Genomic DNA, 23859 nt, shown 5'->3' with positions numbered 1-23859 from the left:
GACAAGTAAGGAGACAATGACAGTATGATTCAGCTGTGGTGGGAGGCATACCAAGGGATCCTGGAGCCAAAGGAGGGGTTCTGACCAAGCCTGGGGGTATCAAGGAAGGCTTCTTGGAGGAAGTGGATATGGAGTAACAAAGCAGGAAAACCCTGGGGTGAGGAGACTGGTGCATGGAACACCGGAGGGAGCTGCAGAAGATAGGCTGGGATGGATCACACAGGGCCTCAGAAGCCCTATGTGTCAGATAAGGTCCCTGCAGGAGGGAGGTGACATGCTCACCCATAGGATTTCAGAAAAGCTTAAGAAAGGAACTTCGCACAAAGTGTGGGCAGGATAAGGAAAATAATCATGGATGCTGTGGTGCTCAAGGCTAACAAATATCACCACCTGCAGCCTAAGGGGACAAGAGGAAGGAGGGGGATGGGGATGTGATAGAAGCTATGGCCTTTGGTAGAGGGGTGCAGTCCTCCGTGGGAACCTGGCAGGAGGGAAGTGGGAGGTAAACCGCTCTAACCGCTCCCCCTCCCTCCCTCCCTCCCACCTCTTGGAACTTCATTGGTTGAAGCCAACTGGAAACGCTCACACCAGTGGGCCTGCTGGCACACTGAGTATGGGTCAAGGTCCTGAGGCCCAGAGGATGGCAGACATGCAGGGGCTAATCCAAAAACATCCTTGTCCAGGCTTTGGTATTTATCCTGAGGGTGGTGGGGAGCCACTGTAGTGACACTGTCACTGCACTAAGTGGAGTGTCATTCTAGAAGAATGGATCACAGTGTGAAGAACTGGAGGCAGGAAGGCCCTTGACAGGGTGTGGCAGATGTCCCCATGGGAGGGGTGTAGGCCTGGACCCCAGCAATGGTGTTTAGGGTAATGAGATTCCAACAGGTCATTAGGTAAAGCCTTCCCAAACCTCAGAAAACTTCACACCTTTCCTCTTCCTCCACCCTTACACTCACCTCTTACAGACCCCCACAAGCACCAATCCATGTGCCCTTGTGCTATCACCAGCTGCATCCTCTGTTCCTCTGACTCAGATCAAACTCACACTTGTCAGCCATCTCCAGAACAGCTGACACTGTGCCACTGAGGGGCTTCATTCAGACCCTCCACAGATTCTTAGTCTGGGCACTATGCTTTCTTCTTACAGATGAGCAACATGAATGTCAGACGAATCCAGAGACTTGGTCAAGGTTCCCACAGCAAGTAAGGGTCACAGCCAGGACTGGATGCCAAGCCTTCCTGAGCCATCCCACTGGGGCCCCTCCTGCCCTGACTGTACAGGGTAGACCACCTCCTCTTCCCCTCTGTTCTCTTGCTGTCTCCTTTTCACTGCCGTAAGACCTCTGATTCTTATACCTGGACACCCTGGGGTTTCCCTGGTAAGAGACATCCTCCCCTCTGCAGTCCTAAAGAGACAGATCTGGGGATAAAGTCATCTTCCCACCAGCACAGGGAGCCTGGTGCACTGCCGGGGCCCCACAGGACTGCAGTCCCAGCAGTGACACGTCATCTCCACCCACCCTCTAAAACAGAGGGCATTGCCTGCTGTGGGCTGGGTGATAATCACAGTAACTGTTTTACTTGTAGGGCATTTCCTTCACTTCCTGCCAGGCACTATTTTAAGTGCTTTACATTTCACCATCACAAAGACCCCATGTGATATGTACTATGTATATTCCCATTTTATAGGTGAGAAAATAGAGGTGCCGAGGGTTTAAACAAATTACCTAAGAACACAAAGACAGTGAGCAGCAAGTCTGGATCAGAACTGAGGCAAGGCGGTTCCAGAATCTGCTCACTTAATCTCCCCATATGTTTTCCGTCTGAGCTGGAAAGCTCCAAAGTACATCCAATACCACCCCTCATTTTGCAAACAAAGACACTGAGGCCTAGAAAGTGGGAGTAGCTTGTCCCGTCCACGGCACAGTGTGGACTAGAATTCTGACTCCCAGTCCAGTACCCCCCCCCCCAACCTCTGTCACTAAACCTCCTCCAGTCTTCCACGGAACTCCTTTCCTGACTGGAAACAGGCTGGGTTTCTCGCTAAACAGCTCGATTATGCTGGGGTGAGCACTTCACTCCAGGAAGCCAGTTTACGGGACATTAAAGTCTCTTACTAATGACCTATGTTCCTCACATTCAAACTGGAGCTTGGCCAGGTGCTCTAGGCAACCTCTTGTAGGAGTCGTGAAGCTTTTGGCTGGGGAATAACCAAAGTCAGATATTTCCAGAGACAGGAAAACCCCTAGGGTCCCATTCCTCAGCTCCTCCAAAGCCCACAAAGAGGTTGTTCTGAAACCAATGGAAGATATTTTCTTTTCCCTCTGAGATTCTCACGAATGATACCTGGTTAGCCCAGGCTCCCAAGACCAGCTAGTTACTCTCACCCTGTACTTATTCTATAGATAAAGAACTGCTATGGGCTTTTGGACAGGAGATGTCTTTATCCAAACCCCACACTGAACCAATGGGGAAACTGAGACCAGAAAGGAGACTGAGCCAGCTACAAGTCACACAGTGGGGCCAACAATAGCCAGAAGCAGACTAGAAACCCGACCTGTTCACTCAGAATCCAACTTTCCATCACACCCTGTAGGGTCCTCCCACCACTTTGCCCAGAGTAAATATTCACCAAAAGCATCTTACATTACTCTTAAAATCCTCAACAGCTGTAGGTATCTTCTCAAAAACATTTTTGTAGAAATAAAGAAAAAAATTGCTCAGGAAATAACTTGTCTCCCTCATCCCTTACCTAATCTGTTTACTCAGGATGACTGGGCCAGTTACCAAGCTGTCCCCTTCCTTCCCCTGGGGGGCTTGAAGGAGGTGAATTTAGGACATATCAGTGAGTTTAATGAATTAATGTTTGTGAGTCTTCGGCTTATACAATGTTTTCATTTTCCAACAACTTGTGAGGTAAACACAAGCCTCTTGTAAGAGACAATATGGTCTGCTGTGTCTCTACCGGGCATCAGCGTGAGACAAACCAAGGGCTGGATCCCAGTCCCTACACACACAAACTGTAGGAGCTCAGCTCACTTATTTATCTTCTCTAAGCCTCTATTTTCCTCATTTATTAAATGGACATCACACCTGCCTCACAGATTTGTTGGGGAGACTGAATGAGATAAAGTGCTTAGCATACTATAGCACTCAGGGGATGTTAACAATGATTATCCTTGCATCCTCTGTGGCCAGGAACCACATTACCAAAAAGGTAGTTAACCCTGGGTTTTGATGACGCAAAACAGGCAGCAAATAGAAAAGAGCATCAGAAGGCTTTGACAGATTCCAGTCACAGTGAGAACTGGATATACTCAGGATTGGCACATCACTCTGGTTTATCTAATCAGAGTGGATACAGGTTTTGTGAGGGAGCTTCTGGGAAGAGGCAGTATGTTTTTTGTTTGATGTGAACATGGAGAATGCAGGTGTAGAGGTGCTGGCTGCCATGTTAGCACTACGTGGAAACTGGGAATGAAGCCAGCAGGGAGAGAAAAGCCCAGGAAGGGAAGACACATGGGGTCCCAATGTCATCTTCTGAGTCCTTCCTATAGCAAGTTCTCCCCCAAGGGATTGAAAGTGTATGAACCAAGGCATTATTTTGGGGTACGGGAGAATGTCTATCACTTATAAGTGAGAAAACCCGACAGATTCATCCACTGGCTCCCAGCATTGGTGAAAGATCAAGTGAGCCCCTGGCCTGTTGAGAGGAAAGTGCTGGAGGATACCACTGGAGCGAGACACATAGGCACTTCAGGGAACCATGGAAAAGCTTGACTCCTTCCACTGGATAGTGAAGACGTGCTTTTGATGCTATTCTTTGTGCCTTGCCTGTATGAAAAATTCACCAAAAATTTTTTCTTTAATTCTATTTAAAGAAGCATAACTCAGAATAACTTTCTAGAGATAATTTGGCAAGACATACCAATTACAATGCACCAATTTATCGATTTCATTAATTAAATTGCCAACTGGAGATGCACAAACATTTTAGCTCTAAAATTCCTCTTCTTAAGAAAATACTCAAATGTGTACAAAGATTTATGTTTCACACTGTTTATCATGTTCAAAAATTGAAGCAAGAACTTATGATATTTATCAATAAGGAACTGAGTAAATTATGGTAAATCCTTAAAAGGGAATATTTACTTAGTCATGAAAAAGAGTAGAGTAGATTTTTCAATGTACTGACAAGGGAAAATACCTATAATATAAAGTTAAGTGGAAAGGGTAGGAGAGAACTGTGCATCATTTAGAAATTGCAGAAGACCTCATCACGGTAGCTTGAAATCAGAGGAAATAATTCCCCAATGTGAAAGAGAACCAGCAGAAGGATAGTCTAAAGTGGTATGGCACTCCTTTAAGTTGTCAATGACTCAGACACTTTCTTGTGATCTCCAATGTGTGGCTCCCATCCTCAGGGTCCCCTTGTGGCCTAAGATGACTGCTGGAACTCTACTTTTACATCTGTTTTGTAGGCCAGAAGGAGGCAGGGAAAGAGCTAAAAAACCACACCTCCTACCTGAATTAGCCTTTTTTAAGCAATCTTACTGGTGTTGCACCATCTGTCTGCTTCTCTGCTACTGGGCAGAAATTAGTCACAGGCACACAGCTGGCTGGAATGGAGACTGGGAAATGTAGTTTTTATTCCAGGTGGCAACGTGCTCAGCTAAAAATCAAGATTCTGGGCACCTAGGTGGCTCAAGTCAGTTAAGTGTCTGCCTTTGGCTCAAGTCATGATCCCAGAGTCGTAAGTCCTACATCAGGCTCCCTACTCAGCAGGGAGTCTGCTTCTCCCTCTGCCCCTCCACCATTCTTGCTTGTGTCCTTGTTCTCTCTCTCTCTCACAAAATTAATAAATAAAATCTTTAAAAATAAATAAAAAGTAAAAATCAAGATTCTGCTCTAAGGGGTGTGTGTGTGTCTACATGTGTATAGAATGCAATATATATGTTTATCTGAATTAAGTCTAAAAGCACATACATAAAACAAAAAATGGTTATGTCTAGGAAGTCAAACTGGAGAGTATCCTTTCACTTTCTACTTCATATCATCCTGAATTAATAAATTATTTTTTCAACCAACTTATTTTTAGAATTAAAAAAAAAAATAAACATCCCTCAATATTGGGGAAAAAAGAGGTATTGGTGTTATGATATGAACTTCAGAGTGCACTATGTGATTAGCAAGAATATCTCAGGCCAGGATTTGAGTATATATGTTTATATTCATGCCATTATTAACCATTCTCAGAGACTTCAGCACATCATATGCCTGAATAAGGGAAAGGCCAAACACTGTAGACATGAAAATCTTTTTTCTGATCTAAAGAAATTAGAATCTACTGGTATACTCGTACCGTGACTGAATAAGGGCTTTTGTTAACAAACATTTCATCTCCCCATCAGATTCACGCAGTGAACATTAGTTGAGTACCTAGCAGGGGCCAGACAATTTAACAGGCTCTTTCAATCTTTTCTCCCCTCATCCTTCACAAAAACTCTGTTGGACAGATACTACTGTCCCATTTTATAGATGAGGAAACAAAGCCTGAGAGAGATGACTTGGTCATATGTAGCTCAACACTAGGTGTATCTGGCCTTGTAGCATTCCTTTTTATACTCCCTGGGGGGTTCCTCAGAGCTAAATCGGCCCCAGCCCCTCCCCTAGAGACCAATGGATGACAAAGGACAAGTAATCTTCACTGAACTCCCTGTCTCTTACCTTAGGAGCCTGAGAGTGTGAGGCTTTCTAAAATTAGGCTTATCGCTTCCTTCCCTTCCTCCAGCCAGTTTTAAATATAGGCTCTCCTATCCATCTTCCTTATTCACCAATGTTTCCTCTGAACTTCACGGACCATCAGACCAGCAGTATTTTTCCTACTGACCTCTTAACTTCCTCCGGTGGTCTGGCTTGTTACTCATTTTGGACCCGATGTTCTGTGAACTGGTTAATGGTCTCCCTTAACTAGCTGTCAGCCCTGACACAAGTCAGAAAGAGCCTCCATGTATTAGTCACCCCTTAGGGACAGAACTGTCCATGTCCTGCAGCTAATTCTATGTTAACTTGAGTGAGTTTCCTGGAGGCAGCGGGCGTGGTAGACAGAGACTGGGCTTTGGGCCCAGAGATACTTGGGTTTGAATCTAGGCTGTTTGAGCTTTCTGAGTCTTGGTTCACTTTTCACTTATTTTTAAAATGCAAGCAGACAATATATCTTTTCTAGACTGCATATGAGGGCTGATTGAGATAAGTATTTGATCACCTGGCACCTGGACTTCTGTTGTTTCTCTTCCCTCCAGTTTTCTTAATGGAAAATGCCCCAAATTCTCACTTTCTAGCTACAGAATATTGACCTCAGTTATAATTATGCCAGTAATTATATAGCCTAATAGTCAAAATCACAAGCTCTAGGACACACTGCCTGAATGTGAAGCTCAGCTTCATCACCTGGTAGCTAGGTGGGTTTGGGCATTTACCTAAACCATTTAAACTTCAGTTTCCTCAACTACAAAATGAGTTTTATGACCACACCTACTTTATGAGGTTAAATCACTTAGAATAATGCCTCACCCATTTGTAAGCACTCAGTTTATGTAAGCTATTATTATCGTTGCCATGCACTGAGCTCTTGATAAATGTCAGCCTCTGTGTTCCAGTCCCGTATACGTGCTCTCTTTCTTACAATGCCATGGGTCATATTATCCCCACCTCTGGGCTGTGGAAAGGAGACTCACAGCAGAAGGGTGACTTCCCTTAGATCCCACAGCTGGTGGGTGGCAGAGGCTGGGTTCATGTCGGGGCCCTTTTCCACTTTGCCATGAGTTTATCTCCTTTTGACTTCCAGCTCATTCTCCAAGGAGCCTCCATGGCTCCTTTGCAATTTCCTATCCTGATATCTCAGGGACATTTCCACATTAATCTTGGTTTCCTATGCTATTTATGTTCTGTTACCTTGCCATGCTGTATCACAAGGCTTGATTAGTCAGAAATTGTGTCTCAGTGGTTATGACCTCGAAGGAAATGTTCCAGAACCCCCGCCAACCCGTCACTGATCTCAGTTCATGAAGGACAGGCTGTTTATCAGAGGGGCAGAAGGCAACCTATTGTGGAGATGTAAAGGAAAGATGACCGGGTTAGAGTGTCTCATATGAGATTTGGCCTTCAGGACCTGCTGAGTAAGCAGGTGCCCATGTGGCCCTCTGTAAACAGGATGGTGCCAGCCCAAACTGCTGACACGAAGCTCTACTATTCTGTGAAGGGAGTCTTCCAGGAGCAGGGATGCTGGATACACTCACGCATCCACCTAACGACCAGTAGAAACTAAGATCACAGAAGCTACTTCGGATTGAGTGTTTCCCACATGCTAAGGAGGAGGTATGCATACCTCTTGGGTGTCAGCTCTGACCAGCTGCTGCCTTGCTCTTGAAGCTCCAAGAATCCCAAACGGGGATTTCCTCCCTCCAGGCTGCCTCCCTACCAGCCCCTCGGCAAGCTAATTCCTGCTTCTGTGCCTTTATCCAACCATTCCTTCATTTGACAAATGTATTTTGACTGTCTATTACATGCCTTTTGTGGGTTGAGTTGCATCCACCCAAAATTCACGTCTTGAATTCTTAACCCCCAATATCTCAGAATATGATCTTATTTGGAAATAGGGTCATTGCAGATGCAATTCGTTAAGATGAGGTCACACTGAAATAGCATGGATGCCTCCTAATCTTATATGAATTGTATCCTTCTAAAAAGGGAAAATTTGGACCCAGACACTCTTGGGGTAATGACACACAAAGATGAAGGCAGGGAGCAGAGTATATATTTACAAGGAGAGGAACATGACAGATCGCCGGCAAATCACCAGAAACTGGGGAAAGACATGCAACCGCTTCTTCCTCACAGGTGTCGGAAGGAGCCAACCCTGACCATGGCTTAATCCGAGACTACTAGACTTCAAAAACAGGGGAAACTAAGCTTCCGTTGTTTGAGCTGCCCAGTCTGTAGTCTCTCGTTATAGTGGTCCAAGCAGACCCGAGGCCACAGGGATACCATGCTAAATATGACACAGAAGGTCCCTGCCCACGGCGAGCTTACATTCTGACGCAGAGAACAGACTATAAATCCACAGAAAGACATTTCAGCTCATGACCATGTTGTTAAGGAAACTAAAGCAGGGTAAAGGGATAGACAGGGACCAAGGTGCTCAGAATGAACGGCTGTGAGGAGGGGACATTTTGAGCAGAAACCTGAAGGAGGAGAAGGAGTGCGGCATGAGAAGAATAGGCAGCCCCTCTGCACAGTGGTCCGCCTCTCCCCTGCACCGCCCCCCACCCTCAAGCTGGCTGACTTGTCCTCCAAGTCTCAGTTCTGGTGCCATCTCCTCCAGAGACTCCGCTGACCCGCAGGCTAGGCCAGATGTGCTTCCCTCGGGGCTCCCATGTCCCACAAGGACAGGGCTCTCCCTGAATTCCCACACTGTTTCATAATTTGGGGGGGGTATAGTGTGTGTGTGTGTGCCTTGAGAGTTGGTGTCCCTGTGCCCACACCGTACTTTCATGGAGAACAGAGCCACCCAAGTCTTACTCATTTCTGTATCTCTAGCATGTGGCACAGGAACTGTGTGGAACAGGTGTGCGATACAAGCTTGCTGGATGGATACATGGACAGAAGCAGAGCAACGCGGATTCATGTCATGCATCACTACAGCCTTACAAGATACTTACTACTACAGTCATGGAGCAGAGGAGCAAATCTGGGGGTCCCCAAGGAGGGAGCCTGCCTATTCTCACTCACTGGCCCAAGCTGTGAAACAGCAGGCTGGGCAAAGTCACCAGGGAAGCTCAAGCTGCTTTGAGGGTGCACAGCCTTTTACAGATTCCACTGTGAGAGCTGCCTGTAACCCTCTGACCACCGAAAAGCATGCAAACAGGCTAACTGTCTTCATCGGACAGACAGGAAAATCTTGACTTGGGGAGATGTATGGGGTTACTAAGGGTCTCGCCGCTGGTGAATAAGGACTCCGGAGCCCCTGCTCCTTCCACTCCTGGTGCAGTCTCCACAACTCGCTGACCAGCAGAACCATATCTTACAGGCTCAGACGTAAGAGGACCTGCAGCTGCATCCAGTCCAACCTCCTACAGACAAGGAGAAGGGTGGGCTCCAGGCTGACCACCCTCACCTTAAGGCCAGCCTCATTCCCTTCACTCCAAACAAATACCAGAGAAATGCTGCTCTGTTCCAAGACAGCAGGAAACACCTGCCCTTTAAAACAAAATAAAAGCAAAACAGAGAAAAAGGAAAACCATTATCTAGACAGAACCTTAAAATCCATTTTTCCCTGCACTTTATTCTTCAAAGCCCCTTTCTCTGGAAGACTCTGGCTTTCCTGGAGGATGGAGCTGGAGGAGATGCATCCACCAACCAAAGCAGCCCTCTCCATCACCCCTTTCATGAGAAACACATGGAGGTGGATTAGAGTAATAACCGCGGGGATGGCCAGAGCTCAAGAAGCTCCTGCCTCTCTGGCATGGATGGGGGTTCACCACATGTCCCAAATGGCCCAGCATTCCCAGCAGGAGATGGCAGAGAGCACAAGTCCCCATGTGGCCAGCAGCCTGGGGGTCAGTGAAGGTTACTAAGGCTTCTCCTCAGTCTGAAGATCACCAGGACTTCAATCCTTGCTGCCCACATTACAGAACAGCCCTCTGTTCTGTGTTGGGCCTCTGTGCCCAAGTCAAAGACATGGCTTCCACCTGGAGAAGTTAAGATCAGATCCCAGAGCAGCAGTCACCGCTGAGTCCCCATGTGAAAAAAATCTTTCACGCTTACAAAGCATTTTTGTGTACAATATCTCAAAACTGGCTAAGACTGAGGTCTCTTATCCCTGCAAGCTTACTTCCACTCCTGTGTTCTCAGGATACACCAGTATTCACCTACCATTGAGCTAGAAAGACAACTCAGCATCTTCACTTCATCTCTAGATTATTCTCATATTCAAACGATAAACAGAGGTGGTTGATTATACTTGAGAAATGTCTCCCCAGTATCCCTTCCGCTCCACCCCTGGAGCACCTGCCCCAGGCTAGGTCTTACGCCTCTCTCGTGGCCTCCACACCACAGCAGCCCTCCTCCACCTGCCAACCCACCCTACCTGCTGGTCTGATCTTCCCGCACAGTTACCTTGTTCAAGTCAGTTCTCTGCTCTGACTGTTGAATCCCGCCCGATTTCCCTTGGGATACATCCAAACTCTTTATCAAGAAACACAAGGCCCCACAGAGGTCAGCTTCATCTCCTCCTTACCACTTCTGCCTTCCACTTTTTTCTCAGGCACCTGTGAGTTGCTTAAAACCGCATCCCACCATTTATCATCACCACTCACTTCCTCATGTTTTTCCCTTTCCCTGGGGCACATCTCCCCTCCCTCACAGCCTCCTATTCCGACTCATTCTTTGAGGCACAGCACAAGGATCATCCCCTTGAGGAATCCTTGCCAGGCCTTCCTCACCCCACTCCAGCCACCTGGCAAGGGTAGGTGCCTTTTCCACACCACCTTCTAGAACCCAGGTAAGTCATCAGCCCACAGCCCTTTCTGGTTACGTGGTGCACCCAGAATGACAGTCAGCTACTCATGAGCCATTCTTCCCATCTGACTGAGCTCCTCAAGGGCCAGAGCTCTGTTATACCCATCTCTACACCACCTGCTAGTCGCAGCCCTGGCAGAAAGTAAAAACTGAGTAGTGTTGAATGAATGAATCTTCAGTGGACTTGATGTAACTTATGAGTAGAAATGAGGAGTCTAGTGTAATTCCAAGTTGGAGCGGCTAGACAGTGATGATTTCTGCAAGCACAAGAAACAGAGGATGAGTGAAGGGTTAGGGAGCAGACGGCCACCTGCATCAGGTAGAGACTTCACCAGGCAGTGGGGTCTATGTATACGTCTGGAGTTCAGGAAAGCGTCTGGGGAGAGAGATCATGTGGGGAATCACTGCAATGGGAAATTCCCCAGAGGAAGGTCCAGAGCAGGACAAATAGTGGAGGAACACTGAGCAACACTGGCATTAAAAGGTGGGCAGAGAGAGAGACAACCCCATGCGAATGACGGAGGGGAGCAACCAGGGTGGCAGGAGCTGCTCCATCAGAGTGATGTCAACCAAACCAAAGGAGGAGTGCCTTTCCAGGAGAGTGACACAGTTTCCCAAAGCAACAGTCATGACCACACTTCTTCAGCAATGGGCAAGGCCCTTTATAATCTAGACTTTGCCTGGATTTCCCATCTCATCCCCTCATACCATAGATCCCAATTTGCCTATATGGTTTAGAATTTCCTGACTATGCTCTACCATTTCACCCTCCCATACATTTTCTCAGTCATTCCTTCTGCCTATGAGGTCCATGTCCACCCACTCTGAAATCATCATCAATCAAATGCTATCTTGAGCTTTTCCTCCTGTACAGCCTTCTTAGCCTGTGCCCTGCCAACAGAGTGAGCTGACCACTTACATCCTCCTGTAGGCCTGCACTCTTCCGTCAACCTGGCTCTCATAGATCACCTGTGGCACTGTATTTTTGTTTCCATGCTTGAGCTGTCTAGGACCACAGGCTATCCTACATTATTTCTATAATGCCAAGACTAGACACATAGTCTAGCATAAAGTCAGAAGCCCATATATTTTTTTGAATGAGAAAGAATGAAGGACTTTTCACATCAACATCTCTCAGAGAACAAAGCAAGAGAACTGCAAAAACAAAAATCTGGTTAATTAGTTCTCCTTTGTTGGGATTTGGCTAACTGAGATTTTCTTGGAAATGTCCGGGTTAAGTACATAGGATGCTTTAAGTGAATCCTGCCCTGGCCTATATGAGCTCCTGAACATAGTTGCAAATGAACTAATCTGGGTGGGAGGGAGCACCTTTGTGGGGTTATAGAGAAACATCCGTTTGTGCTGAGGCTGCCAAACTGCCTTTCCCTTGCCCCCAGTGCACTGAGGGTGTCTCATAAATGTTAAATAATCATAATGACCATGCTCAAGTGGTGTCAATGGTCATAAAACCTAGCTTTTATGGATGATTCCCTAGTCTCCTGGTGGGTGGTTAGAAATTGAGCAGGCCTGATGTCCAGAGGTCTCCATACAGGCTGCATCTGAGAGACCTGTAAGCTTGGGTGGCAGAAAGGGGATCCAATCACAAGCTAGGACGCCCAACCATTGATTGATTGAGGAAGGCCACCCACACAGAGCCTTCTGGAATCCATTGGTGAGTCATGGGCCAAAGGATTATGTCTTCAATATGGGCCATTGGACCTGATACCGAGGCATTTCCTGCTTACAGCTTAGGGGAGCTATCCTTAATGAGGGTGATGACCTGTAGGTCTAAGAAATAACCAGATGAGAGGAAAACCCTAGTCTCATTTACCCCTCATGGGGCACGGCTTCCTAAGCTTTTTCTGATTGTATATTCTCCAGAAGACCTCAGTTTACATTCATTCATTCATGACATCATTATTTATCTGTTGTATTCATTCTTTCCATGGACATTAACTAAGTACCTGGGCTAGATGTTAGAAGTACAGAGATAAATAAGACATGGTTTCCACCCCTGTTGGGTCAACTGTAAGGAGATAAGAAGGACAACAATTTTCACATAATGTGTTCACTATATATAGCCATTGAGGTATGTACAAAGGGAAGAACGGTGATCAGAGAGCTGAGGTTTGTAAAGGATTAACAGAGTACCACCAGGCAGGTAAAAGGGAGGAAGAGGGGATACCAGGTATTCAGAGGCTGTAGGAGGCATTTGAAACAATCAGATAAATAGAGTGAGAGCAGTAGCAAAATGGGGGTGATGACCAGGACCTCCACTTCCATAATTTCAGGGGCTACAACCATATCAGAACCTACAGTCATGTGGCACATTATCAGCGCCCCACACCCCTAGTTAGGAGACCTGGCTTCAATTCCTGGCTCTGCTTCTAACTAGCTGTATGGTGCTCTTAGATGGTGCTCTTCCTATTTCTCAGTCTCTTCAAGTGCAGAATAAAGAAGCTGGACTGGATAGCTTCCAAGTATCCTCCTCCCTCTAGAGTCCTCTATGAATCTATGAGTCTAAGCAGAGCTGAAATGATGTGGGGCTCAAAGCTTGTCCTTTAGGACCGAACGAGGTATTGTTCTTAGAAATTAGACTTTAATCTTTGCCCAAGTCTTGATTTGTACATAGGCTGATTAAACATGGATGTGTAGATATTAGCACTCAAAGGGAAATTAAGGCTCACTTAACCCAAGTGGTTCCTTTTTGAGAACATGAGACTAAGGACCAGACAGAGCAAATGATTCACCCAAAGGTAAACAGCAAGTTGGATCAGGACCAAGACTCAGGTTAGGAGAGAAGTGTACTTTGCACCAAGCCAAGTAATTACCAAGTTTAACCCTGATTCCTTCCAAAACTCTGTAATGGCAGAGCAGCCAGCTGACCAAAACTATAGATCTAGGATCACAGCACATCTTCACCTGGTATTTCTTTGAAATATGGGACTTCCAAACACTTTTCCTCAGAAACGAATTTAATCCATGTATATATTCAAGTTACTTTAGACGTGACCAAAATATTTTAAAACTATCCATTCTGACACCCAAACAGGAACCCATGTGCGATCCAAGCTCCTCCCTCTCCCTTCTGTTGTCTCCTGCCAGATCCAAAACGCGTCCCTCTCCTTGTGCCACTGCAGATCTGTTCCAAAGCCACACCCTCAGCTCCCTGGGCTATTGCATTAGTGGGCTAACTGGTCTCCCACACTGCAATGCATCTTCCTCTTTGCAGCCACCATGACTCTGGGGACACTCCCAGTTCTGGGCAAGCCAGGGACACTCCCACACCTGCCAGATAAAACCCAGACTCTGCAGCATGGCATACCACACCTTTTGGGATTCTGCCTCTCCCATGCCTCAAGGCACACGAGGATTACTAGTAGGTCTGCAGATATTCCATGCTCTCTCGGGTCTCCGTACCTTTCCTCAGACTGTTGTCTATGTCCAGAAGGTGCCCCCCTCCTCAAATCCAGCTGCCTCATACATCTCTCCTTTATTTGTCTGGTCCAGGTGCAAAATACCACAGACTGAGTGGTACAAAAAACAGACTTCTATTTTTTCACAGTTCTGAAGGCTAAAATCTATAATCAAGATGTATACAAATTCAATTTACCATGAGAACCCTCTTCCTGCTTAGGGACAGCTGCTTTCTCTGGCGACTTTACACAGCATTTCCTCTGTGTGTGCATGGGAAGGGAGCTCCCCAGCAACTCTGTCTCTTCTTACAAGGACACCAATCCTATTGGACTTGGGCCTTACCCTAATGAACCCCATTTAACCTCATTTAACAATATATGAACTTAGGAAAGGAGAACAAAACTCAGGCCATAACACCTCTATGACAGTTCTTATCTCTATGAATCAGGATGATTTATTTTCGTTATCTGTCTCCTCTGGAAGTCTTTTAGAAACTCAGAATGGTCTCTGAATCCTTACATCAGTGAGGACCAGTCCAGGTTTTATAAGCCCAAGGACTGAGTCTTATAAGATGTGGTAGGCCCTCAGAAAAGGGTGAACAATTAGGTATGAATGAATTTAGAAAGGGCCCATGCAAGTGAGGGACCCTGGAGTTAAGCTTCACAGTGTATCTACCTCTGGACTCATAATACAAAGCCTCACCAGACGCTAAAAAGACCACAGGTTGGGCTGCATTACAACTTCTCCTTTCTTTGTGGGCAGATAAGTTCATTAACTGCACCTCAGTATTTCTGCATATCTAAAATGGGTTTGTAACAACTGCTGTGTGAGGTCTTTTTGAAAATGTAATTAGATAATCTGGAAGGATATTATATATTTATGTGTTCACTACCTGTGTTTCCAACTACAGGGTATGCTCTGTGAAAAAGGGGACTAGCCCTGGTCATGTCCATGATGGTGCCCTGAAATGGCTAGATGTTCAACACTGCTGACAGAAAAAAGGTAGTATTTGTTAGTCCCTGAAAGACTGGTGCCTGGTACCCATCAGTAAGTAACTTCTCCCACTGAAACTATTACTGTTATTAGTGAATCTTAGTTAAATGAAAAAGGAAGAGAAAGAACATATACCAAGACTTGGAAGACAAAAATTACAGTATGCTAGACTCTGGGAAGCATTATAATTCAAAATTGCCTACTGCCCTAAAACATTTTTAAAGCAGAATAATAAAATATCTGGAAGGAAGAAAAGAAGGAAAAAAGGGCAGGGGGTGGGTAAGGAGGGGGAAAGATAAAGTGAGGATGCTGGGGGAGTGGTGGGGAGGAGAGAGAGAGAAAGATGGCAAAACAACACAGAAACCCCTCCAGACAGTGAGTAGAATCCAAACAGGAAAGCCCCAGAAACTGGACAGATTTCTCTGGAGACTAAGAGTATGTTTATTCCTTGTGTAGCAGCTACCTCCATATGCACCACGGAATAGAGGGTGCTGGTAGGTGCTCACCAGTGGGCTGAAGAAGCAGGATCAGGAGCGGCCTCAGCAGACAGCCTCGAATCGTGCCAAGCCCCAGTCTCTTGCAGCTTGGAGCTGAAAAGCCAATCCAACATAGCTCTGAACTCTTCACCCCAATCAATTAAGAGAAATCCCATCAAAAACCCTAAACAAATATGCCTGGCCTGACCTTGATGATTCAAGCTAAAAAGACATCGCTGCTCCTGGAAGAATCTGTCCTTCTTAAATAGCTCACACTCATGGTGGAGGAGTTCAGAGAGGCAGACTGAATCCCAGCACTTGAGAGCTGAAAGGGACTTATAGCACAAAGCACATGTCCCATCAATGCCACAGAACCTCCTCATTAGTGTTGTTAGGAGAAATTTCCTAAAGTGATCTGGCTTCCTACACAGACCATTTAATTCTCACACTTGACCGTGTCAGTAACTCTGACTCATGGTTCAAGAATAAGAGTGTGGCCTTGGCTTCACAGACCTTGTTTCATTTCTCACTCCACTTCCGAGGCACCGTGTGAACTCAACCAAATATCTTTACCTTTCTTGACCTCCATTTTAATTTCACCCTCTGCAGGACGGATACTGGTATTTACCTTACATTCCTGTTGTCAAGATGAAGTAACGCATTTACTTAAAAGCAGGTATTTTTAGTGCTGAATAAAGGGTGATTTCCCACCTTATCTCTTCTTCCCCATTCCCTCCACTCCTTTCCAGCTTTGTTCCCAACAGGTACTGTGAAAGATCTAAGGTAAAGCACAGGGTATTTGCTCAGAGGAAGCTCAGCCCCAGTCGAGCTTCAGTTCCCATGCCTATAAAACGTGAAGGTGGGGGCACGTGGGTGGCTCAGTGGGTTAAAGCCTCTGCCTTCAGCTCAGGTCGTGATCCCAGGGTCCTGGGATCAATCCCCACGTCAGGCTCTCTGCTCAGTGGGGAGCCTGCTTCCCTCTTCTCTCTCTGCTTGCCTCTCTGCCTACTTGTGATCGCTGTCAAATAAATAAATAAATAAATTTTTAAAAAATAAAAATAAAACGTGAAGGTGGGAAGACATGGCCTCTCCAGACCCATGCTCCCTAACCAACTTCTGGGACACCACATGACTGTGTAACCAGGCTGTGGGCCAAGCTACAGGGATACACAGAAGTCCCTTCCCTGTCCTCTAGGAGCTCACAGAAGACTCTAACCAAAGACAAGGAAGAGAAAAAACCCACAGTAAGCATGATATTACATCAACACTGTGAAGAGCTCAGAAGTCATGGAGAAGGAGAGGAAATAGCTACATCAGGGGCCAGTGATGAGATGTTCAAGGGGGAAATCCAAGAAGAACTATAGTTCTCCTTGTCTGATTAAAAAATAGGAAATAAAGGGGGAAAATGGTAAAAGGAAGTAGAAGTTCACCAGCCAGGGCAAACTATTTCTGGGCATCGCATATTCTGAAGAGAATCTGGCATATACCAACTCTTACATGTATTTAGTCCTCTGGATTCTGTGATTATTAAGGCTGGTGGGAAGCAGTATAAAATCAAAGGAGACTGAAAAAAAGAAAGAAAATGAAAGAAGAGGAGGAAAGAGAAAGGAAGAAAGAAAGGAAACTACCTTTGGTTTCCCTTCTATGTCTGAAATCCCATAGCAGGACACTTTACTTATTCACTCCATGAGTGGAAGAAAAGAGGAGGGCAGGGGTAGAAGAAGGAAGAGTGAAAGGAAAGAAGAAACCTGTAAGGTGGATAGTATCTTCTTTGTAAACATGAGGATAGGAAAGCCATCAGATGAAATGTCCTGACTAAGGCCACACAGCAATAAGAAGCAGAAGCAGGATTGAGAGCCAACTACACCTGACTCCAAAGCTCATCCTCCTTTCAGGGTAACCTGATGCCTGTGGCAGAGTCTACTATATCCCTCAAATGATGGCATAAATGGAAAGGGATAGTCTGAAAGGCCAGGACATCACAGACTTAGGAATATAAAGAACAGAGCCAAGAGCGCTTCTACATGCCCAAAGAATCCTACCACTCCTACAACTGACTTCTCCCTTTGTTACTGAGTTAACCCTGGGCAAATTGCCTAACCTCTATATACTCCCAGTGGCCTTATCTGTAAAATCATTTGATGAAGGAGACTGGATTAGCTAAACTCTTGAGCTCTGTTAGAGCTTGAAGTCCTTAGAGTCTACTCACATCACAGAATTTCAGAGCTAAAAAGGACTGTGGAAATTAGTCTTTCTCAAGCTTGAGAAATGGCTAGATCCCATGGCAGCAATCTCTATTTGGCCCCTTTATCTGTTCTCTTTAGTTTTGCATAGCAAAAGAATTTTTAGTTCGTCTCAAGGATGCCCAGTTAAAGAGATTTCTTGGCCTCCCTTGAACATAGGGGTGCACACATGACCAAATTATGGACAGGGGGATGTGAAAAGAAGTGATATCTGCAACTTCTGTCCTTAAAAGGAAATGGTAGGTTCTTGCCTTTGCTCCTATCCTCCTTCCTGCTGGATGGAATATAGACTTGATGGCAGAAACTAGGGCCACAATCTTGGATCGCAAGATGGAAGGTGTGTATTGAAGACTATAGAGCAACATGATGGAAAAATCTGAGATCCTGATACTTGAGAATCCATCATTCTAGCCCTGGGGTGCCTATCTGGACTTTGTACATGAGAGAAATAAATTCCTACTTGTTTATGCCACTATCTTCTAACAGATACAACCCTTTAAAAGAAAAAAAAATCACATATTCCCCAGTTTGGGAAACATACTACATAGAAAGTGAAACCGGGAACCTTTTAGATGTTTTCAGGCTGCTGCCAAAGTCATTCATATAAAATCTCATGTCTGTCCATGGAAAGATCGGTCAAGATGGGTCACCTAAATAAGCTGGATGATATTTATGTTGAATGGGGAAAGAGTTGGATAATCATTTAATTTATATGTGAAATTATAAAAATGATCACAAGACTTTTTAATTGCCCTCACCTCTACCTTAAGCCCAGGGACCAGAGGAGCCGATTGAGAGGGGAAATGTTCAATCTAATTGTTTCAAACTAAATTCCACTATGATTCCAGGGCAATATCTAGTAGAGCCCAAAGTCCTGAGAGGGTAAAGACAAGGTGCAGTTGAAATCAGGAGAACTCCAGGCCCCCAAACTGCCTCAACCACAGCACCACCATTTTCATCTGGATTATATACTATGGGGCCACAGAAGAGTTCAAAGAACTCTGTTGTTCACATTTCAATAAGTGAAACCTTCTGGTTAATAGAGGAAGGAACTAGTATCCTGAAAGAGGAAGTGACTTGCCCACAACCACATAGTGAGGAAGAAGCCAAGTTCCCAGGCTTAAAAATCAGCTTCAATCACCTGAATCAGAGCTACTGAGCAGACCACACAGCTTCTAACCTGCAGACCACCTGACAAGGCTCTTGCAGTCCCTCAGCCCACCCCTATGCCAGAAATGGAGCTCCCCTTTCATTAATAATTTTTAAGTGACTCTCTCAACTCCATTGGTATTTCGGCCAGAAGAGAAAGAGCCTTTGACCGCAGCAGGTGGTCACAGCCTGAGGATGAGCCGATGAATTCCCATACAGGCCCCGGAAAGTCACGGGTCACCTAGCCTGCTCAGCTGACCCAGAGGGAGAGAATTTCTTTCCAAATCAGGATGGGCAGTGACAGCAGATGGTGGGAAAGTGTCATAGTTCCTTTAGTACTGTGATCACAACCAAAGGTCACTTCAGCTCCAAGGTTCAATCAGGTAGGTGCCTGATGTCAGGAACAGGCCCCCAAATGTGTCAGCAGTGGTGTCGGCCACACAGATGAAAATTAAAATATTTATTCATAGGAATGATCCAAAAGTTCCCAGTTCTCATTACATTCAGTGCAAGAGGGAAGGTCCCTTCTGATTCGGTAATAGACACCAGAAGCCCATCATCTCACTAGAATGTAAATTCATTCCTCCAGGGCAGGGGATTATGCGGACTTTGCTCACTACTATTTCTACTTCCCTCCAACAGCAAACTGAAAGTGATGCCCACTGATTATTTACTTCATGAGTGAATAAATTCCTCTGCCAATCCTTCCAACTTAGTCTCAATTCCCCCAGGGTGCCACTCACGCTCCCTTCTAGTCACACTGAACACCTGCAGGTTCCCAAGTGAAAGAACCGCTTTCCCAAGCCTGCAGGTTCTATACATGCTCCTTCCTCGCCTGAAACGGACTCTTCCACCTTTGCCTTCTACTGGACCTTTACACCTCAATCTTGACATTCAGGGCTGCGATGGTCACATCTGTAAGCTGTTCACCAGGCAGGAGTGACCAGCCCAGGGGGCAACTGGAAACACAAATATCTGCTTGGGCTCAGCTGGCCAAGCTGTGCACTCTAGTATGGGGTTGCATGTGCCCTGGGGGGTAGAGGGGGAAGGCGGGGGGCACCTTTTTCAATTTTTCATGAAGTTTCCATAAGGGTTGTTGTGGCCCTGTGGACATCAGTTCCTCCAGAGAGTCTTTGTCCATTCCCAGAGTAGCTGAGGATCCACTCACAATGTCTGGTTTTGTCTCTCCCCCCCTTGAGGCTGTGAGTTCCTCCGCTGTGGGGCTGTTTTGTTAGAAGTTGACTCATCCATCAGGACCCTGCCAGGCCCACAGTGGGGGTTCAAGAAATGTTTATTGAATGACTGAATGAATAATGACTGAGTTCTAGAGAAGGAACTGCATTTTGCAGGGTCACACAACCAGTGATTGGCAGCGCTGGCTCAAGCCCCCCAGACCTCCTGGAATCGAGTCCAGAGCTGCCTTCCACAGTAGAAGCCCTCCTTCTAAATAACCCTTCTAGAAGCCAAGCCTTCAGAGACACCTAAGTTAGCAGTGAAGACAAGCCAGAGGAGCTAAATTAATTTTGAGAAGTCTCATGCATCTTATTCACTAGGTCAGTGAGGGTTACTCATGAAGAGAAATACTTGGGAGGGGGGCTCATTTTTCCATCCCCAATTCATAACTCTATTCATCACTCTTCACCCAGATTTAAGAGGTGCTAACTGAGTTCCAGCAGGCCCCATGCCTCTAGTGTAGGCTGTCTTGACCGGGCTTTGCCCCCTTGATTCTTAACCTCCAAACCTAAACCAAAGTAGCTTTATCAACTGGCTTCTCTCAAGGATCCCAGAGCTAAAAACATCTCACACGTTGGTTTTGGGGGGGATAATGTGATCCAGATCTCCTGAGGACATGCCGCACAGGAGAAAGTGAGGAGGAATGCAGAAAAGCACCACAGTAGCAGTCAGGAGACCCAGGTCCCTGTCCTGTTTGAGCAGGAAACTCCTCATGGGAAAAGTGATATTTGACCATACAACCAGGCCAGGACTGAGCTATTTTGCCTGTAGAGGCCAATATCCCCAAGGCACTGTCAGAAAGATGTGAGTCGGGGCACCTGGGTGGCTCAGTGCGTTAAAGCCTCTGCCTTCAGCTCAGGTCATGATCCCAAGCTCCTGGAATTGAGCCCAGCATCAGGCTCTCTGCTCAGCAGGGAACCTGCTTCCCCCCTCTCTCTCTGCTTGCCTCTCTGCCTACTTGTGATCTTTGTCTGTCAAATAAATAAATAAAATCTTAAAAAAAAAAAAGAAAGAAAGAAAGATGTGAGTCAAGAGGAGAGTTGTTATGGCCTTTCCTAGCTAAGGTGGGGTTGTGCTAGATGGACCAGAAAGAAACCAGACCTGTTCTCCACTGTGGGCTGTCCACCACCTTCTCACTCTGTGACCTTGGGCAAATCACCACACATCTCTGAGCTTCAGGTCTGCATCTGAATAAGGGGGTGATACACATTTCTACTTCTGAAAGATTTGTGCTTGTTTCCTCAAGCACCTCTTATCTACTTTAAAAATAACAGAGGACTGAAGAGCCTGGGCTCCGGGCTGAGATTTGCAGTGTGATTTTGGTTAAGTTACTTCTATCTCAATTCTCTCCTTCATAGAATACTTGTAAAAATACTGTATTTTGCCCAAATACCTCATTAGTTACAGGAGCTAAAAGAGACTTAAGTATGTAATAAAGTACTTTATTTAGTAAGTACTAAACAAGTGTTAACTACTCTTACAGGATGAGAGTGACCACTGAATTATTAAGAAAGCCAGACCACAGCATCAAGGGCGGAGAACGTGCATCCCAGGCCCATTTGGGGTTCTTAAATAATTCCTTATCCTCTCTGGGCCTCCATTTATTTCCTCAGGGAAATGAAAGGATGGGGGACCCCCAAGGGTCTTCTAAGCATTCCATTCTGAGAGTCCGGGTATCTGCCCCTTGGAACCTGCTCCCTGAGCCTGAAGCATGTGTCTCCGCTGTGAACTCCCTCACTCATCCTCACTGGCCAGGTTACATTTAATTTCATCTGGGGATGCTTCACCGAATCACACAGAAACAGACACACACAAAAAATGAACGCTGGCATCTTCCCTTGCTGTTAGCATTCAGCAGAAACAGCACTGACTACTTCACTGATCATGAGTTTCTCTCCTCTCCGCACCCAGCCAAGCCGGTACCCCTGGAGGGCATGGCGCAGGTGCAGTATTACGAAGCGCCTAGGCTATCAAAGCAGATCTGGGCCAACCCGAATTCTGTCGCTAACATCTGGATGATGTTCGCCACGTCACTTCAACCCTTCCTTATCTAAAAAGAGGCAGCCGAGTATCTACATCATAGAGTTGTGAGGATTCCATGCAGGGACGGCGAAGAGCTGGGGCACGACAGAGTTTCTTGAAAAGGCTGGAAGTTGCCCTTTTTCTCGGGAAACGTCCCCTGGGCGTGGCACAAAGCACGAAATCCACTGCAGGAGGACCCTACGCCCGGCTCTGAACTGCTTGGAAATCCAAAGCCTCCCACCGCCCCGCCACCCCCACGGATAAGCCGCAGCCACAAAGAGTTAACAGTCACAAAGAGTTAACCACTCTTCTGTCCCCAGTCCTCTCAAAAGCAGGCTGGGCTTATCCCCTGGGGCCCGTGCCCGCCCCGCCCTCCGCGGTCCCCTCCCCAGGCCGCGGCGGAGGGAGAACGCCAAACAAAATCCTCCTGCTCCGATCAAGTCGCCCCAAACACGGTCCCAGACAAGCGTACTGCCGCTGCACGCAGCATTCTGCACTCGCAGTCTAAATCACCGCGATGTGCATGAAAAGCAAGGAATTGGGGCCCAGGCGGCCCCCACGCCCCAACCCCTCCGCCCCGCTCCAACGCGATACCGAGGACTCTAGGGCCCAAGCCAATCAGGAAGGAGCTCCGCCAGTTTACCGCCGGGTCTCCGCCCCTGGCACGAGGGACAGGCCCCGCCCCCGGCACGCGGGCTTCCAATCAGCTCCTCCTTCCGCCTCCCCCAACCTGCGTGCTGGCCCCGAGGAGCTGCCCCACCTCCCAGCCCCCTCGCAGGCGCGCGGGAAAGCTGGCAGAGAACAGCCACAGGGCTGGGGCCTCGCGCGCAGGAGTAACCCTGACAGAAGTGCCACTCACCTCCTCCCGGAAGTCAGGGTATGCGCCACACGGGAAAACGACGCAGAGGCTATGACAAAAAGGAAAAGGAGAATTGGAGAATTACAAAGTGCTCCTGGAGAGGGGAAAAAAAAGAAACCCATATATATATGTAATATATATAAAAATCCCTACTCCAAAAAAATAAGTAATTTTTAAAAATTACAAAAAATAAAAACCCCTACTCCGCCTCAGAGATTCAGTGATCCACGGCTCCCATCCCTCCTTCCGCGGCTCCAAGGCCAGGCTCCCTCACCTTCACTGGGCCTCGGCCGGGGACCCACCACCGTACCCCCAAGCTGGTTAAAACCCGCCTCCCGTCTGCCCTCACCTGCGCCGGCCTCGGGGACTCTGCCAAGGCCCGCACCACCTTGCTGACTGGTCTCAATAAATTCCTGTCACCAACTCTAAGTCCACTGCGCTTCCTGAGTGGCTCTTTCCCTAAAGGACCACCGACATCTCTCTTACCAGCCCCGGCACTTCCTGCCCTATCCTGACTTAAGGCGCCTAATCTTGCCCCTGTTTAACTGCGGAGGTAGATGCCATGCGGCCGTACCGCACACGTGCCACCGAGGCCCGGCCCCGCATCTACATCCGCGGCGGGTCTTCTGCCCACCCTCTCCCTCGTGCTTCAGCGTCTGCAGGTGGCACTCCCGGTTTCCTAGGCCTTGCCCCTGCAGGCGCTCTGTGACCCGGGTCTTCTTGCCCATACTGTCACTTGCCCCTCGCACCTCAGTCATTTCCCTTTGGCACACAGGTTTTCTCCAATCTTTAGAAACAAAAGCAAACCAAAGCCAAACCAGAAATAAAAATCTCTTCTGGTTCCAAATCTTCCTCCAATTTCCTACCCGTTTCTCTACACTCTACA

The 23859-nt window shown here is 46.8% G+C and overlaps 1 long non-coding RNA gene across 3 annotated transcripts in view; it reads right to left on the bottom strand.

The window, feature by feature from the left end:
* LOC116568152 overlaps positions 1-23022 on the bottom strand; it is a 69197-nt gene extending 46175 nt beyond the window's left edge. Inside the window, exons 1-2 of one of the 3 annotated variants that reach the window (XR_004276520.1) lie at positions 22974-23022; positions 15498-15581 (exon numbers count right to left, since the gene is read on the bottom strand). This is a non-coding gene — a long non-coding RNA (uncharacterized LOC116568152). Of the gene's footprint in view, positions 1-2649; positions 2690-15497; positions 15582-15675; positions 15776-22973 lie in introns of those variants that run through there. The other 2 variants (XR_004276519.1, XR_004276521.1) reach the window with 2 other exon arrangements.
* Positions 23023-23859: the final 837 nt, after the last annotated feature.

This window comes from Mustela erminea, chromosome 10 (genome assembly GCF_009829155.1).
Source record: "Mustela erminea isolate mMusErm1 chromosome 10, mMusErm1.Pri, whole genome shotgun sequence".
Lineage (NCBI taxonomy): Eukaryota > Metazoa > Chordata > Mammalia > Carnivora > Mustelidae > Mustela > Mustela erminea.
Note: the sequence above shows the minus strand (reverse complement) of the source record. Positions and strands in the feature narration are given on the sequence as shown.